Genomic DNA, 17,507 nt, shown 5'->3' with positions numbered 1-17,507 from the left:
TCAACAGTGCTACCCGGAGCCAATGTGAAGCCCGATGAGCTAAGGAGGATGAGAGAAAAAACCATTCAAGCCAAGAGAAACAAAAACAGAGCTTGTAGAGTCACAGAGTTCAACTACAAGTGGTAGTAGAGCAGACTGACCCCAGTGAGCAGGTGCCATTGTCTCTGAGAAGAGCAGATGTTGCAGCCAACGTACAGCAAAGAAGAGCAGTAGGACTTTGGGAAGGAGATGCTTCTGCTTTGTGCCACAAACCCACATAAGTATTTCTTTCCTTCTGATCACCTAAATATCGTTTAAGGTAAGAAGTGGCCAAAAGATATCCATCTGAGACACTGTCTAAGGGCTTGTTTAATAGAAAACAAACTTATGGGGAATTCCCTGGTTGCCTAGTGGTTAGGATTCCAGGCTTTCTCTGGAAAAGTTCAATCCCTGGTCAGGGAACTGAGATCCCACAAGCCTTGCAGCACAGCCAAAAAACCATCAAACATAAGGATACCAAAGGGGAAAGGAAGGTAGGGGGAGGGATAAATTAGAAGGTTGGAATTAACAGATACACACTACTATATATAAAGTAGATAATCAACAAGGACCTACTGTATAGCACAGGGAACTATTCTCAATATTTTGTAATAACTGATAAGTGAAAAGGATCTGAAAAAGAATATATATGTGTGTGTATATATATATATATGTATGTGTGTGTGTGTGTGTATATATATATATATATATATATATATCTGAATCACTGTGCCATACAACTGAAACTAACATGGTGTTGTAAATCGATTATACTTCAATAAAAAAAGAAAATAATCCAAAAAAGAAATATATACTTTTAAAAGTCAAAAAAATAAATAATAAAGGGGGCTTTCCTGGTGGTGCAGTGGTTGAGAGTCCGCCTGCCGATTCAGGGGACACGGGTTCATGCCCCAGTCCGGGAAGATCCCACATGCCACGGAGTGGCTGGGCCAGTGAGCCATGGCCACTGAGCCTGCACGTCCGGAGCCTGTGCTCTGCAACGGGAGAGGCCACAACAGTGAGAGGCCCGCGTACCACAAAAAAAATAAAAAAATAAATAAGTAAATAAATAAATAAATAAGAAAGACTTGTTTAAATCACTGGCAACATATTAGACATTTAATTTAATTATCTCCTCTGCTAACCAGTGATATGGGAGATTGGAAGGAAGGCCAGATTAGTTACTGACAAAAAATAAAATAATTCTATTTTCTGTGAACATCTGAGTAGCTGTGTGAGTTAAATTTGTGGCCTGCTGCCATTGCATTTAAGGGCCAGGTTCAATAAAAATTATGAACTCTAGCTTTAAAAATTGCGGTCATATCTAGCAAAGATGACATCACCAAACTACTTAAATTGTTCCTACACTCTTTTCTGAACTACTGTTTGTAGTAGAAATTTTGAGCATTCATACTATTCTCGGGCTTATACCCTGGTTATTTTCACTTAACATTATGCAATGAAAATTTTACATGTTTAAATATTCTCTAAAAATATATTTTTTAATATCTGTACAATATTCAAATGGATTTACTGAAATGTGTTTACATATTCTCCTATATTTGGACATGAAATCAAGTTTTGCAATTATAGGAATAATACAAATGTATAGCCAGTTTGTACTATATCTCTAAATACTAATTTAGTATGTTTTTCCTAAAATTGGAATTTGTGAGTCAAAATAGATGAAGATTTTAAAAGTTAGCATATACAGCCAAATTGCTTTCCAAAAGCTCTGTGAAAATTTATACAGCTACTAGTAGGAATGAAAATGCCAATCATAGAGAGTACCCTTGCCAGGATTATATAATATCACTGTGAATCTTTTCTAATTTGACAGGTCAAACATGGTATCATCTTTAATCAGAACTTTTTATTATCATTGAGCAATAAGATGATAGATGGTTACTGGAAGGCACCAGCAAAGATCTACTTTCTGGACCTGGAAATCCTAAGGATGCCATTTAGAACAGGACCACAAGTTCTGGATTTTAATCTAATATTGTTCTAGGGTTCTGTTTACTTAGAAGAACATTCAATGGTCAAATTTTGTAAAATGGACTATTTTTCTTTTTCAAAGTATAACATTCATTGCCCAGATTCTAGGTCATTTAATGATACATTTTTTAAAATGGGGCTTGATTTATGTGAATTACATATCTTTTGAAATAGCTTGAATATTACTATTCTTTCATTCAGGGAACACTTTTTTGTCACTTATGTGTCAGACACTATGTTATGTGCTGGTATGTCAAACATGGCTTCTGTTTTCAAGAAATTCATAGACTTGGGGGCGGGTATAGGAGAAAGCAGGAGACCTGTGAATATATAGTCAACTATAGTATAATTCCCTGAATATTCATTAGAAGTAAAGAGAGTTATGGACTTATAATAAAACAATGGAGTTTGAATCTCAAGAGGGAAGTTTACCTCTACTTCCCACTGAGAAAATCCAAAGGCAATTTTTCGAGGGACAACTTAAGTTTATCAGCTTTTTAGGGCTATTCACATGGAGGGAGATTTTAAGATTCACAAATTACAAAAATTATATCTTTATTGACAAATATTACTTTTTTCCTCTTCTATATTTTATGAAACAAGCTTATTTACCTCTTCACAAATTAACTTTGATATGTGTCATCTTTTTTTTTATTACCAAAGCCACATTGGTGATATATTATCCAGATCACTTTGCCTTACTTCTATTTCACTTGGATACTCTTTGAGTTAGTCTGTACCTTGATTGCTGGAAACTTTACTCTAGGCCATAAGTATCCATTCTCATAGTTTTAAGGGAGCTGGCTATGCATTTTTCCTATAGGTGTATATTTGTGATTCCTGCAACTTGACCACTGATTCTATCACTTATTTCACCTTTTTATAAAAAAGTTATCAAATTATTATGATTTTACATCATATCTCAAGAATGAAATGAACAATAACTAAATTCACATTAAATTTCTTCCCTCTCTCTCCCTATTCAAAGTTCCATCATGGAGACTCTGTAAGCATCCAACACTGTTATTTGTTGAACAATTTTCAAGTGAAGTTGTCTTCAATAAATAAGACTTTATTTTCAAAATAAAGGAAAAAATGAGAGTACCCTGTAATACTAAAGGTTTCATAAGCAGAAGATTTCCTCTTTACAACAAAGTAATTTGGGGGAAATTTTGCCTTACATTAAGATTTAAAATATTGTTCTGCTTGGGGGACATGAAAATTGAAATTGGCCTTAATGTGTGGATTAAGCAGGAATTTTTTCATGTAGGTGATAGGCAGTTCAGGAACAGAGGTCTGTAAGTTCTTGTTCTGTTAAGGTGCTGGAACTATTAAAACAGGGAGGAGGCATGGGGCATTACATCAAACCTGAAGCGCTGTGAGAGACAATGTGAAGGGTTCTGAAGTTTGTAATTGCTGACTAGCTTTTCTCAACATTTAAAAAGTATGAACAGTGGGAATTATGTACAATATCTTGGTACAAACTCTAGACAGTAAACACCTTAAAAGAAGGCCCTTCTCTTACATATCTCTTTTGAACTGATGAATTAACTAGATATTTTTGTTTCCTCATTTTTTGTTGCTTCTTTGTTTGTCTGACAAAGTTCTAAATATTACAGACACATATTTCCCCCAAACTTTAAACTTCCTACACTCACAGCAGTGGGAAGTGAAAGTGCAGGCCCAGTATCTTCCTCTATCTATTTTAAAGCCCTTAAACCCCAAAACTGTGCGCTCAATCAAGGATGTTAATTGTATGAGAATCAGAAGATGGCATTTTCTTGAGTTGATATTTCATTAGATCTTCGTGAGAGTGAATGGAAAGGGTGGAGAATGACCTAAAAATGTAGATTAGATTTGTCTGGAAAGGTAATGAACTTCTAAGTGAGCATAAGCTAAATTCAGATTCCTAATAAAATGGAAACAAGCCAGTTTTTAGCACTCGCTAGCAAAATTTTGTATGGCTCCAATCTTTATTCATTTCATTCTGCAAAATGTCTATTCTGACATATCTCGGAGTCTTATGTTTAAAAAAAATAACTAAGTCCTCTAAATTTTATATATTCTGTCATAGGAAATTTAGAAAAGAGTATCTTCATCATTTATTAATTATGTTTAATTTGCATTTATATTACTAATATAATAACTGATAGTTATTGTATAAGCCTAATTTATAAGTGATACAGTGTGTGATGAATGTACATATTTTGGAAAAAATGAATGAATAATTATGTTTATGATTTTGATATGTATATTACTATTCTAATCAATGTAAAAATGGACTAATTTTTTTATATTTTTAAATATTTAAGGACACTAATAAGAATAAAATTTAATTAGAAGTTTAGATTACTGTTGGTAAGCTATAAAATTACCTTTGCAAATGGATAATAATTGACCTTTATATATTAATATCTTTGAAGAACATGAAAAAAATACTGTAATATATACTAATAAAAAGAAGAGAAAAAGCTTATAATAATATAAGTTGTTAACTATAGCTCTCATTTCAGTAGAGCTATAGTTAAAAGCTTATATTATTAAAGCAATACTTAAATTAACACAGGATGCAATAAAATACTAGTGCAACCATATAATTTGGGCAATCCTATAGAGTTTATTGTTCATGAGAATTAAAATTGTTTCACACAAGAAACTTAGAGGTTAAGATCAAGGCATATTTTATAATAATTGATTTAGTAATTAGGATGATTTTCCCTCAAGGCTCTGCTGGTTTTTGAAGAGAAATGGGGTATTCACATAAACTTGGTTAGAGGGGGACTGTGGACGTGTACTGTTGTCTATTCCATATGAGTGTGACCTGTTTCTCACTCTCATTTTGATGGGAATAGAAAGGATGCATTCACCAAATCAACAATGCTACATCATAATGGAGTTCCACTGAATATAAGACTCCACATATTACCTAGTCTTTGGACTACTCAGAAAAAGTGTTTCATCCTCATCGTCATATGAAGCTAGGGTTGCTGCTAGAGAAGTATGACAGAAAGGAGTGTGCCTGGGACTGTGGGAATTCACATGAGCCTCTCTTTTTGCTTCTGTGATCAGTGATTAACATAAGGACAGTTATAGCAAGTGTAGCCTGATAATGTCAAGGCAACCAAAAGCTCAGACCTTCAGGGTGAAAACTGGCTCACCACACCATGAAAGCAACCTAGACCAGTCTAAGAGCTGGGTCAGTGTTTGGGAAATCTGATTGCATAGTGGAGGGAGAGGGTGATAAATATCAATTATGGCCTCAAGACCAGTTGCCATAATAGAGACTATAACTTACCTAAAAACCTTCCTGTTGTAAGTCTTTTTCTTTCCTCAGAGATCTCAACTAGGCATCACCTTGAAGTGTCAGTAACAAAGTGGTTTTCAGTTACAGCATAAGTTGATCTGAGTAGTGCAAGAAGTTGCCTAACAAATGCATGTTCTTATTTAAAAAAGAAGAGATGCTTTCCCTCCCAAAGCTTACATTCTAACAGAGAAAGGCATGATCATTAATGACAGTGTATCTTTATCTGAATATGTAAGCTTCATGAAGAAGACTATTTTTTCTTCTAGATCTAAGTATGGCATATGGTTGTCACCTAATATTTTTGAATAAATGAATATTGACACACTCCTGATTATAACATTCCAACAGCTTCATATTATTTTCAAAATTAAAATTCACAAACTCCCAACTATGGTGCAGGAGGTCCTAAATGATCTAATACCTGCGTACTTTTCCAAAAATCATTCTCTCTCTCTTCCTCTCTCTCTGCCCCACCCCCTAAACACACACACACCCCTCTATCTCTTTGTACTACTGTTCAGCCACACTGGCTTTTTTGTTGTTATTTTCAATCACACCATACTTGTTCCAAACTCAAAGCCTTTATGTGTAGGTGTGAGACTAGCTTAGGTATGTGAGGTATGTGTAAGTATGCTCTATTGCCTGTGAATTTTATTTCATAATGGAATTTTTATAAAATGCTGGTTATGGGGCTTCCCTGGTGGTGCAGAAGTTGAGAGTCTGCCTGCCGATGCAGGGGACACAGGTTCGTGCCCCAGTCCGGGAGGATCCCACATGCTGTGGAGCAGCTGGGCCCGTGACCCATGGCCGCTGAGCCTGCACGTCCTGAGCCTGTGCTCTGCAACGGGAGAGGCCACAACAGTGAGAGGCCAGCGTACTGCAAACATAAAATAAAATAAAATGCTGGTTATGAAAATGTAGTGTTGAGTCTAACAGTATGAGAGCCACTGACAAAGGGAAGAACTTTCTTAATAGTGTTGTGGTTTCTCAAAATGGCTGTTACTGATATTCCTCAGAAAGAAAACAACTACAATTTTCTTTGATTTATAAGGCAGTGTGTTTCTGTAAAAATTTCATAAATGTTAAATCCATGCCAAAGATACTTTGAGTTTATTTCTAAAATATCATTAAGTCCTTGGCTCAATTTACTTCTAGATTCAGATAATTATGCACAGTTCTTTCATTTTCAGGTATGTCCTGTGGGAGCATAAAAAGGGCATAAGGAATGAGACACAATTCTTCACTGTGTAGGCTGTCCACACATGGCAGAGCGACCACAATGCCAGGCCTCTGTTTACTCGATACCAACCCTGCTGCTCCCCAGTAATGGTGACAAACAAAAACACCCCTAAGAGGCAGATACCCTTGGAGAATTACCACCCAGTCCATCCAATAGCTTGTTTCCCTTCCTTATTCTGGTCTCTGTTCAAATTTACAACTCAGAAATGTGGCCATCTAAATAAACTAAGCTATGGCTATAAAAAAATACCCCCTCTCTCTTTCTGAAATAGAAACATAAACATAATATAGATCTGATATAGATCCAATGGTCAGTCCAAATGCAAGTAAGGAAATCAATGAAAAGAAGATGACTAAAAGTCGCTGGTGTGATGGAGGTAAACCCCCAGAGAATATGGTATCATCATAATGAAGGCCCCAGAACCACCTGTGAGATCCTGTCCACTTGGAACTTGAATAAGATTGCTCAAAGGATATAATTAGTCTTTATAATTACATAGTCTTCTGAATAAAAAAAAAGAAACAGCATTGTAACTAAGAGCACCAATTTCGAAATCAGACATGCTAAAGTACAAATTCCCTTATTAAGAACTTTACTTGGAGAAATTCTGACGGGAAGAAAACAATTTAGCATAGATTACAAAATATAATCTCATAATCCAGTTTTGTTAAAATTTGTAGAGGACAATTGGGGTGGAAATAAGTAATTAGAATATTGGGTAAAAGAATAAATGTTGCCATTTTATGTTCCAGGATTTTTCTATTGGATTTCTAGAATATAAATCAATGAACTAATTTCAATTATACATGAATGTATTGGATTTGTGATATGTCAACTTGTCTGGACTGAACTACACTCCCCCAAATTCTGTTTTCAGGTCAGGGTGGCCTACAAATGTTTCAGGTTAGAGTGGACTACAAAGGAAGCAGTTGCTGTTTTAAAGCAACATACGTACATCGTCCCCAATTATTCAATCTAAAATTAATCTGGGTGATGCTGTGAAGGGATTTGGTAGATATTTTGCTAAAGTGAGTTTTATGAATACCCCCTTTGTTGGAATCTGAGTAAGAATAACATACGTTCATTTATTCAATTAATACATGTTCATTGAAGAACTACTTGGTGTTGAGCACTTTGATGAGTCCTGGAGTTGTGAGGAGTTCTGGGGTTATGGCAAAAAACAAGAAAGATTACTGTTTATCCTTTCATAGATGTTTGAATTATTGGTAGATAGACATTAAATAAATATTCAATTTGAAATAGAAATGGCAGTAGAAAACTAAGCTTAATTCAGTTTCTTTGTAAACAATTTAAATCTACTCTGGAGCACCTAGAGTTTCCCTAAAATTGATTTTTTTCCCTCACTTCTGCAGCCCTTATCTACTGTTGTAACTTGTATTTATTTGTATATGGGACATATCCCTGTATACTTATTAGATTTTAAGTTAACTACAATGTAAACTTAATAAGTGAGGAGAATTCGTTTTGTTACAGCTAGATCCCCAACTCACAGAACAGTACATATTACATAAAAGTGCTCAACAAATATCTGTTGAATCAATAAAAGACTCACCTACATGTTTATGTCCTTCTTTGAGGGAGAATCTGGTTTGCACATCAATCACCAACCACAGCTACCTTGTGCTACTTGGATTCGTTTCTTCATATGTATCTTAAGAGCATTTTTAAAAATAATTTTGAGGGAAATTTAAATTAACAATGTTAATGAGATGAACTACAACCACCACTGCTGCAACTCCAAATTACTCAAGGGCTCCAATCATGTTCTTTTTTCGCTCTCCAGTTTCTAAATGTCCTTAACCTTCATCCCTCTGTTAGCCTGAGTGTCTTTCCTGACATTCATCCTTTAGGAGTCTGAGCCCCTTGTCACTGCTTTTTCCAAGTCAGCATTGCTGTACTTGTCTTTTGACTCTGTAACTGAGCAAATGAGTAAAAGGTATCCAAGTGAATCATCTAGATGCCAAACATATTCTTCCTTGTCCCCATGATGCAGCATCAGGTCTAAATCACCCTAATGATCAGGGTCAACTACTTCTACAGAGATGGTGACTTTTCTCTTTGCCTGCTCTTCTCTTGGCTCAATGGCCCCAGAGTTCCCAGATGGCAATTTTAACTTATAATTCAGGCTTTTTTTTTTCTGTGCCTCCCTGGGTGGAAATATTCCCCTTTGGGAACCAGGGTCTTCAAACATGCAGAACCCAGGGATAAAGCACAGGAAGTCCTATGTGGGTGTCTGAGAGTGATGGTTAGCAGAGCTTCTCTTTCTTCTGCTACTAGATTCTCAGATCCACGTTGTCTTCCTATTGGGGACCCAGCATAGATAAAGATCTTTGGCTAAAAGTGTATATTGCATCCTGAAAGATGGTTTTCTCATTCTTGCACAGTATTGCCTCTGGACTGGTACTTCAGTTGTACCATTATTGAACTGTTCCAACACTCTACGAGGTGAAGCTTCTGGTTATTTCAGCATTGATGCAACCCATAGATCCCACGATCATGGTCGCAGTTTTTTAACTTCTTTGCTGAATAGTGGGGACTCTGATTATATAAGATCCCCTGCTAATAGATAAAGATTTTGTAAGCTCCGATACAATAGGTTGATTGAGACCTTGCAGGTAAAATCAAAAACAAAAACAAAAATAAAACACCAAGTCCATTCCTGGAATAGAGCCTATTCCTGTCTGAATAAACTGCTATTCCTTCCATGGATGAAGAAGTACAATGTGATGTGTGACCAAGTGACCCATTATTATCTGCAAGGGATGCTCCATGGAGCAAGTTAGAACGTTTTTTTGTTGTTAGAACATTTTTTTCTTGTTAGCTTGGTATAAATTATTCCCAACATTACCAAAGATGTTGGTTAAAGATTAGGGACTGATGTAGTTGTAGTAGATGATATGGCAGCTTCAGCTACTTGTTCATGAATTTTGCATATGACCTCTAGTTTCATTTGTGCTCACCTCCACTTGTAGCCATTTTATCTTAAACTATATTGTTGCTGAGCCCTCTGATCTTCTAAAGTGGTGTATTTGACAGAACCTAGCTTATGCTTCTCACTTGCTGCCCCATTTCTGCCAGTGCCCGGTAGCAACTCAGGAGTTTCCGTTAAATGGTTTCTAATTATGAACCACAGATGGCATGCCACAGAGCACCCAAATTCCTAGGTGTTGTGATTCCACCAGAGAGGCTGTAAACTCCACTGGGTATTTTTTCTCACTATCAATATCTTCAATACCGTAGGATTTGCTGAGTAATATTATTTACACTACAGCCAGAATAAACTTCAGAGCCCTCTCATGCTTCAGGTCCCATTCAAAGCTGGAAGCCTTTTGTGTTACCCAGTATATGGTTTGGAGTCATATTGTTAGGTGTATAATTTGCAGTTTCAAGAACTTGAAGAGGCCTATTAAGGTGTTGTTTTTCCTATTTTGTGATGAAAGGTGCAAGATGCAATAATTTGTCTTTTTTTTTTTTTTAGTTTTCTAAACTTTATTTTATTGAAGTATAGTTGATTTACAATGTCGTGTTAATTTCTGCTCTAAGCAAAGTGATTCAGTTATACATATATATATGCGCATTCTATACATATATACACATTCTTTTCCATATTCTTTTCCATTATGATTTATCACAGGATATTGAATATAGTACCCTGTGCCATACAGTAGGACCTGTTGTTTATCCATTCTATATATAATAGCTTGCATCTGCTAATCCCAAACTCCCAATCCATCCCTCCACCACCCCAGGCATTAGTAGTTTTTAAATCTCCCCCTGTAATTCCAACATGAAGCCAAATTTGAGAACCTGTATCCGACCAGTCCTTCTCAAGCTCTAATATTCATACAAACCACCTACGGACCTTGTTAACATGTAGATTCTAATTAAGTAGGGGTGAGACCTGAGAGTCTGCATTTCTAAAAGCTCACAGGTGGTGCTGATGATGTTGGTCCATAGGTCACACTGGATTAACAAGGTCCCAGGGACTTCCCTGCTGGCACAATGGATAAGACTCCATGCTCCCAATGCAGGGGGCCTGGGTTCGATCCATGGTCAGGGAACTAGATCTCACATGCATGTCGCAGCTAAGGAGCCAGTGAGCCACAAGTAAGGAGCCAGCCCACTACAACAAAGACCCGGCACAACCAAACAAATAAACAAATACTAAAAAAAAAACAAACAAGGTCCCAGAGAAGCTGGGTGGGATATCAGGACTTCCAATGGGGTTAAAAGCCAAGATGAAGTGTGGCCAGGTGCAGGGGGTGCTGTGAATTGTGTCCCTCCCCATCAGTTCCAGCCTCTTCTAGGGTGCCTTCCTGTATGATAGAGATAAGGAACCTAAAAACCACATTTCCCATTGCATCTACGACTCTGCATCTGATTCCCATTCCTCCAATCCTAAGTACTCAGGTGTATTTGAACTCAGGACTGAGCTAAGTGGGGGAGGTGAGAAGATAAGAGGCACCCATCTTGCTCTGTGGATGGTAGCAAGTGTTCTAGAGCCGGGGTGGGGGTGAGGCAGGCTCCCAATGCAGCAGAGAATAATTTGTCTTTTATTTTATTTTATTATTATTATTATTATTTTTGTGGTACGCGGGCCTCTCACTGTTGTCGCCTCTCCCGTTGTGGAGCACAGGCTCTGGATGCGCAGGCTCAGCGGCCATGGCTCATGGGCCCAGCCGCTCCGTGGCATGTGGGATCTTCCCGGACCGGGGCACGAACCCGTGTCCCCTGCATCTGCAGGCGGACTCCCAACCACTGCGCCACCAGGGAAGCCCCCTCTCTTTTATTTTAGATGCAATATCCCAGCCTGCCCTAGATCACTAGATGTTTAAAGAGTTTATCGGCATGCCAGGCTCCTGAAATTTTGTAGAGTTTATTCCAACACTCTGATGCACCTATGCCTTACCAAGGCTTCTAACATACTAACCATTTCTTGTTTTTCTATTCTAATTAGCTCGATGATATCAATATAATGGATGCAAGTGATCCAAATGGTTCATATTACCCATACTATCTTATGACAGAAAGTAGGAGTGTTAACATAGACTTGGTTAGAGGGGGACTGTGAATATGTACTGTTGTCCATTCCATATGAATGTGAGCTGTTTCTAATCCTCTTTAGATTACATAGGAATAGAAAAGGTGCATTCACCAAATAAATGATCACATCACATGTACTTGAAACTTGGTTGTCTGCTCTAGGAGTGGTGTGATGACTGCAATTGGAGCTAATATTTGGTTAAGTTCGCAATATTCTACTGTCATTCTCTAGGATGAATTGGCTTTTGCAAGGGCCACGGTTTTAAATTAAATTGAGATAAAAATCATTACTACCACCTTTGTATCATTTATTTAGAAATAATGTACAACCAATGTGCCCATTTATTGTATTTGACAAAAGCATACACTAGTAAAATCATCATCACAAACTGTAAAAGGATCTCATCATTCCCCCCAAATTCCTTTATACCACTTCTTGGTTAACACTCTACAAATGCAAACCTAGGCACCATCAACTACTGTACTGCTTTCTATCACTTTAGATCATCCTTTCTTAGAACTTATTTTATATTTTGTTTCTTTTTCTCAATATAATGTCTTTTCAAATCCACACGGGTTATTGCCAGTATTAGTACATCTCAAATTTACACAAATATATTTTGATTAAAAAAGAACAAAAAGTAATTTGTTTCTTTTAATTTCTGAATAATATTCCACAATATGGATATACCACAATTTGGTTATTTATTCACCTGTTGATGGATATTAGGTTGCTTCCAGGTTTTAACTATTAAAAATAAAGCTGCTATGAGCATTCATATCTGTCTTTGTGTCAACATGTTTCACTTCCTTTATAAATATCTAGAAGTAGAATTTCTTTTTATGTGGCGATTATATAATTAACTTTCTAAGAAACTGCTCAACTCTTTTCCAAGGTGGTTGTACAAGTTTAAATTCTCACTGGCAATACATGAGTTTAAGTTTCTTAGTATTCCCTCCAAAACTTGGAGTTTTAAGATTTTAGTCAGTGAATGTGAAGTAGTATCATATTATGCTTTTAGTTTTTATTTCCCTAATGACTAATGATGTTGAGAATTTTTGTGTGCATCATCTATATGTCTTATTTTGTAAAGCTTTTCTTCAAATCGTTTGTTGTTTATTTTTTTAAATTTGGTTACTTGTCTTCTCATTATATATTTTGGATATAATTACTTTGTCAGATATATCTTATCCCAGGCTGTGTCTTGCCTTTTTATGTACTCAATATGGTTTGTGAAGAGGTGAATTTTTAAAGTTCATTTAATATTTTTGTTTGTTTTATGAGTTGTGCTATTATTTCATAAGAAAAATTGCCTCCTGCAAATCCATGAATATTTTCATCTATATTTGCTTCCAGAAGTTCAGTTTTTATATTTGTCTGTAATAATCTTTCAGTTAATTTTTGTGTATATTATAAGAAAGGATTTTAAGTTCTTGATTTTTCCAAAGGGCTATCTCATTGTTCTAGCACCATTAGTTGGACAGTCTATTTGAATTAAAATTACCATTGAATTTTCTTGGTAACTTTGTCAAAAATCAATTGACCATATATATTTGTGCCTATTTATAACCTTTTTCTTCCTGATACATATATACACACATTTACAACAGTTCCACACTATCTTAATCACTGTGACTATGTGGTTAGTCTTAAGTAACGTAAGTACTCAGATTTTGTTATTCATTCATGTTATTCATTAAAAAGTTCTCTCAGCAATGTTGGAGTTTGCAATGTGATGGGCTTGCTCATCTTTTGTCAGACCACCTTCAACAATTTCACCCACACTCTCCTAACCCTTGGACACACTTGGACAAGAGTGGACACCCTTGTCTTATTCCTGATTTTAGAAGAAAAGTTTCAGAATTTCACCATTGTGTATAATATTAGCTATAATCTTCTCATATATTATCTTTATTATATTGAGGTATGTACTTTCTATTCCTAATTTGGTGAGGTTCTATGAAACTTTGGTGAATGAAGTTGAATTATGTCAAATGCTTTTTTCCTCATCTATCAGAATGATCATATGATTTTATCTTTCCTTCTGTTGATGTGATGTATCACATTTACTGATTTGCATATATTGTGCCAACCTTGCATTCCATGGATAAATCCAATGTGATTATGGTGTATGAGTCTTTTACTGTGCTGTTGAATTGGTTTGCTAGTGTTTTGTGAGAATTTTTGCATCTATATTTATCAGGGATATTGACCTATGGCTTACTTTTCTTGTAGTTCCCTTATCTGTTTTTGTTATCATGGTAATACTGGCCTTGATAAATGAATTTAGGAGTGTTCCATCCTCTGAAATTTTGGAAGAGTTTGAGAATGATTGACATTATTTATTCTTTAAATGTTTGGTAGAACTAATCAGTGAAACCATCTGGTCTTGGGTTTTTCTTTGTTGGCAGGTTGCAAATTACTGATTCAATCTCCTTATTTGTTATTGGTCTATTCTGATTTTCCATTTCATTATAATTCATTCTTTGCAGGTTGTGTGTTTCTAGGAATTTATCCATTTCTTCTAAGTTATCCAATTTGTTGGCTTACAGTGGTTCATAGTAGTCACTTATGATCCTTTATTTCTGTGATATCAGTGGTCTTCTCTTTCATTTATGATTTTATGTATTTTAGTCTAGCTATAGGTTTGTCTGTTTTGTTTATCTCTTTAAAAGCCAGTTTAAAAGAGCTGACTCTTGAGAAGGTGACTTCTTCATCATCATAAGTATTCCTGCAGATTCCACAGATTTCATGAAGGGGATAAAGTAAAGAGGGATTCTTTAGATAAAGAGTTAGGCTAGATGGCATCTAAGATACACTGTAAGATTTTATGATTCATTTGTATCAGTGTCTCATTTTTCTGCCATCTCTCTTTCAAACAAAATAATTACTTTCCCTTTGTCACTCTGTTTTAGAAATGGTATGTCTTTTATTTATGACAAGTAAAACATAATGTAGGGCTTCCCTGGTGGTGCAGTGGTTGAGAGTCCGACTGCCGATGCAGGGGACGCGGGTTTGTGCCCCGGTCCGGGAAGATCCCACATGCTGTGAAGCGGCTGGGCCCGTGAGCCATGGCCGCTGAGCCTGCACGTCCGGAGCCTGTGCTCCGCAACGGGAGAGGCCACAACAGTGAGAGGCCTGCGTAACGCAAAAAACAAACAAACAAACAAAACCATAATGTATACTTGAGTCCAAAATTTTAAAAACAATCAGCAAAATACAGCTAAAATACAAATAGAAAAGAAACTCACCAAAGAGTTACTGATATCAAAACTTAAAATTGGCATGGAAAATTTTTACCAGTTTTAAGGGCAAGAATAATTTGCTCAGAAATGCAGAAGCCTTATTTATTTCACAAGACGTAATGAAATTGAGGTAGAGGAAGAGAGAAAGAAAGCAAAGGCAGACAGGCTGACTGCTGCTTTTATCCTTGACAATCTCACTGCAGGGTGTGGGCCAGAATTTTATCTATTTAAACTGAATGGTAAGTTGTTCTGAGGAAGATCTATAATGCATAATATGTTGTAAATCCTCCACCTGCTGCTTAGAAAATTATAACCTAATAAAAACTGCTTGATACATAATCTGGCACCCCATTGCTTAATTGCAGATAGAGAATACGTGGATAGAAGCAGATTACTATTATTTAACATTTAGTAGGCACCCACAGTGTACCTGATATTCTATAAAACATGGATGAATCCATCGCTTCTTAATATCCAACTTCAGTTTCAAGCAATATTATGTGCACACACAGAACACTTTTTAAAATATCATTCATGCTATATGCTTAAGCCCCTCATATATGTACACTTTATGCATTTTATATGTATACATACATACAAAATATACATTTAAAAATATCATCCCATACTATATACTTATACATGCTAAATGCATAAGCCCTTCTCTAATCCATACACACACACATTAATAAAGATTATGGCAAAAATAAGTGGTAAAAATGTAGGTAATTAGAACTAAAGATGACCAACAGAGCAGAGTTGCTGAAATTGGAAAGTATAAGAGAGAAGAGCACAAGAAATCTGTTTCTCTTCAAATAACTATAATCAATTAATATTAATTAATTTACCTAACTTTCATGGGGCTCTTCTTTCAGGCTATACAGACATACATATAGATATACATATAGATATACAGATATATATGTATGTGCATGTGTTATGCATATATAATATTTCATTTTGTATTGGAAGAAAGTAGAATAATGTAGAAAGGACAAAAGGAATTTAAAATATCAGGATGGAGGGGTGATCATTTATTCAATAGTTTAGGTAACATTCATAAGACTAAGTGGTTGGAGTGATAAAACTTAGAAGGGGAGGGATTAAAATGATGAAAACTTATTTTACGATAAAATAGTGTAACATAAGTGAAAACTCTTCACTGCTATCACATTTCTGTTTTGTGAATTCTGTTCCTATTATCCAAGTTTTCTTCGTTTCTCATTATCTTCACCATTTCTAAAACTAAATAATGACTCTGTAGCTGCAAACCTCTGTGTCAAGTTTTTGTTAGGGTTAGGGGAAGTCTGCATGTTAACACAAAAAAAATACTCACACGCAGGCATGTGCACGGTTCTCATTTCAATTTTCAGCACTTTAAGTTGATTTCCCCTGAAGGGGCATTTCCTTCCACATTAATTCCAACAAAGTCAGTTCAGTATTTGCTGAGCACCTACGCTGTATCACGTGTTAATTAGGAGCTTAGGATATAAGAAGAATATAAAGAAGATGATAAAAAAAGACCCTGCCTGTGAGGAATTCATAACCTAAAAGAGGAGACAGAAATATTAATGAGAGATTTGAGGAGTATGGTAATAAGAGTATTTATAAAATGCTTTGGGGGACATGAGTGAACACCTGATTCTACCCAGAGCTCAGAGAAACTCTCCTCTGAATATAGAAATCAAATCTATTTTCAATGAAGAGTGTAAGAAGCAACAAGTGAGGCCCTTTTAGATAATATTAGTTACAAACTATTTATTTAGTAACTAATCATGGATTCCCTTGTGATGTTTTCAGTATTGTTATTTTGTATAGTTTGATACTTTTGCCTGTATTTATGCCCCATTTCCCCAACTCTAGAGCAAGCTCCCCATGCCTTGCACACAGCCATTTAGCTACTGGTTTCATTTCAGTTGTAAAACAGAAAGCCATTCCTATGTCTGCATTGCCCCTCCTTGTCAATAAGGCACTTTCTTGTCTGAGAGCCCAAAGCACTTTATAATACCTTTAAGAAGAACTTATCACTTTTCTTTTAAATTGAGGTTTGTATATCTGACTCCCCCAAACTAAGTCCCTTGAGGCCAGGGACTAGGTCGTATGCTGGGCACATAGGTAGAGTTGCTAATTTAGCAAATCAAATGCTGAATGTCCAGTTAAATTTGAAGCTCAGATGAATATTAATTTTTAAATATAAATGTATATCAAATATTTCATAGAGGGACTTCCCTGGCAGTCCAGTGGTTGGGGAGCTGGGATCCCACAAGCCTGTCAGCCAAAAAACCAAAACATAAAAGAGAAGTAATATTGTAACAAATTCAGTGAAGACTTTAAAAATGGTCCACATCAAAAAAAAATTTTTTTAATATTTCATGGACATAAATTATATACTTAGAGTAATATTTATATTTATACTAATACTGATACATTTATACTCGTATTAAAATTACTCATTGCTTATCTGAAATTCAAATTTAACCAGGCATTCTGTATTTTATTTGACAACCCTACTTGGGGATGACCCAGAAAGTATCACTGTGGCACATGAAAACATTTTTTTTCCTTTTTGTGGTTTATTTAGGCTGCTCATCACATCTCTGCTGATGTGGAGAACGAGGCAGATCGTATTACTGTCAC

General features: G+C 35.9%; 1 pseudogene; it reads right to left on the bottom strand.

Annotated features, from left to right (window-relative positions):
- LOC132488220 (uncharacterized protein C2orf78-like) overlaps nt 1-15,331 on the bottom strand; it is a 33,334-nt pseudogene extending 18,003 nt beyond the window's left edge.
- Nucleotides 15,332-17,507: the final 2,176 nt, after the last annotated feature.

Source organism: Mesoplodon densirostris, chromosome 1 (assembly GCF_025265405.1).
Source record: "Mesoplodon densirostris isolate mMesDen1 chromosome 1, mMesDen1 primary haplotype, whole genome shotgun sequence".
Classification (NCBI taxonomy): domain Eukaryota; kingdom Metazoa; phylum Chordata; class Mammalia; order Artiodactyla; family Ziphiidae; genus Mesoplodon; species Mesoplodon densirostris.
The sequence above is the reverse complement of the archived record's forward strand: the minus strand, read 5'-3'. Positions and strand labels throughout refer to the sequence as shown.